Raw genomic sequence first — 2,641 nt, forward strand, 5'->3', positions numbered from 1 at the left:
TTTTTTTTGTGTATTTGTGATATTGCTTAAATATATTTTGCTGGTTTGGATGCTCATTTCCATTTCATGTTTTTATTTGTCACTTCCAAAACTTCTGTACTCCATCTTGAATTAAGTCTGCTCTTTTTTGTGTACATCTTGTTTCATAGTTGTTTTTTTAGATAGAAGGTACAATGGGGCTTTCTGAAAACACTAAGGATTATTTGTAGCTTAACAATTCGGTAGAAATGATAAATATTAACTTAAATTATTAACATACCCTTCACCTTCTCATTTTTTATAATTTAGTCAACAAGCTAGTAAAAGTGTTCCTTGTGCTTTGAGGTATTACTTTTTAGAATCTTAACTGAAGATTTCATTGATGTATTTGTATTTATTCAAACTTGCCATCTCCGGTAAGATCAGACTCTAAAGGTAATGGAGGGTTCCTGTCTGAATTAGATCAAGCCTGGGAAAACAAAGCAGAAGGAAACTGTGATGGTGTGCAGTGTTGAGGAGGTCAAATCTTAAATTACTGCTAGGGATGTTCTTGCACTCCCTCCTCATGAAACACTCCTACCGTCACTCATAACAAGCTGGGGCTGGGCCGTGACCCTCTCAGTGAAGACTACAGGGGGAAATGCCAGAGAAGCAGAGCTGCTAGTGTGAGGTGCAGGTGATGGGCACAGCAGTGCCCAGCTGGTATGCAGAACTGTGGAGGCAGTCACCACACCACTAGCAGTGTTAAGACACCAAAAAAATAATAATAAAAAAATAATCAGATTCGACTCAACGATTTTTATGAACATAAAAATGTTCAAATCATGTTTCTCCTTTGGTGCTGTTACATATTTTTGTTGGAAAACAAAGTAACCTAGAACACCTAGTAAATAGATTTTATTTATGCCATTACTGTGGCATAAGAATTTAATTTTAAAAAGCTCTTTAAATTCAGCTCTCTTGAACATTGACCTGTTTTCAGAAAGTCTTCTGTTGTTAAAATCATGCGATTGTTGGTTAGGAAGAAAGATAAAACAGACTCATCGATAATACAGTATTTAGTTGCACTTGACTATTATGTAGGATGAAAAATGCTAATATTAAGAAAAGCCCACGACATTTTGTAGCAAATAAATTAGCAAGTAAAAATCAAGCACATTGATTTGGAACAAGCACAAAAGCTTTGATCCCTGTTCCCTACTGATCCAGTGCTGTCCTCAGCTGGGCTTCATCAGCTCTTGAATACATTGTGCACCAGTCACTACAGAGTGAAATACAAACATGCTCTCACAAGCCAGGAGATCAAAAAGCTAGATCAAAAAAAAAAAAAAAAAAACAAAACGCCTTCAGTGTTACAGAGCTCACCTTTGGAGATTCAGGTCCAAACTGAGTGCAATGTCCTCACACAACCAGATGCACACCTCAGGCATTTGTGAAGGGTCAGTCACCCTGCAAGGTGACAAACTGCTCAGGTTACCAAGTAGGAAGCTGCTCCAAATCCGTGCATGCATCTGCCTCCAACCAATGATATGGCAATTTAAAATTTCAGTCCTCATTAACACTGTTTTCGCTGTAGTAATAGTATCACCATCTCAGGGTACATTGAAATATTTTGGGGTCCTACCTCAGTTACTGCTCTGAACTGAGCTAGGGACTGCCAGCGCTGACTTATGCCCATGCTGAAGCTGACAGAGAAACATATCAAGCTCTGTTTAAGATAGACAGTTCTATAATTAATATCTGCTGGTAAAATAAAGCAACCTGAACCTGACTTTGCCATCCCGCAAACACAAGGCCAGGATACTGGAAAACAGTCTGTATCAGACCATAAAACAGACAACTCACTTCTTTTGCAAATCAAAGAGAATGGCCTGATTTGGAGAGTGGCAAGAGCCAGAAGAGAAGTAGAAAGTTTTTGCAAAAAAAAAAAAATATAAATAATGTTTGCTTTATAAATTGTGCATAAGGTCCCTAGATACCATGGTACTGAGTGTATTATAAATGCATGAGATCCATTAAGAGAGATGGGGGGGGGGGAACCTGATGGATCAGGTTTATATAGCTGAAAGCCCTAAAGATTGATTCTGCCTTGCAAAATAGTACAAAGATTTTATCCTTAGAGAAAGGCTACTTATTTTCCAGAAAGGAAATGGCAGAAGAAAAAAGGAAAACCAGGAGGAAAAGAAATACTAACAGTTGGGCCTGATCCAGAGCTGTGGCTAGGAGAACAGACTTCGCAGACATAGAGCTACAGAGAGGCTTCAGGGCTGGTCAGTTTTGGCCCAGCCTTACACACCAACAGGATAGGTGGTCACATTTCATTTCTGGGTCCAGACACTGTTTATTTACTGCTATAGAGAAGGTTTCTATTAAAAAAATAAATTATTTTTAAATACAGTGCCTGAAACCAGTAATTGCTATACAGCAACAGCTGTCCTAGCTAGTGGGGTTTGTGTGGTACAAGGGCACCAGTGGCTGACCCATACCCTCAGGCACATTCCCACAGCAGTGTTTGCGCACAAAATGCCAGCTGTAGCACCAAGGAACCTTCCCATTTCCTGCCATCACTGGCGAGGAAGGTGGCTCAGTCCATTTAAGGTGGGTCTCTGACTCATTTTTACTCTCAGGCTTCATGTGCTTCTCTAGATAAGGAATCAGAATC

Source organism: Aythya fuligula, chromosome 1, assembly GCF_009819795.1.
Source record: "Aythya fuligula isolate bAytFul2 chromosome 1, bAytFul2.pri, whole genome shotgun sequence".
Taxonomy (NCBI): Eukaryota; Metazoa; Chordata; class Aves; order Anseriformes; family Anatidae; genus Aythya; species Aythya fuligula.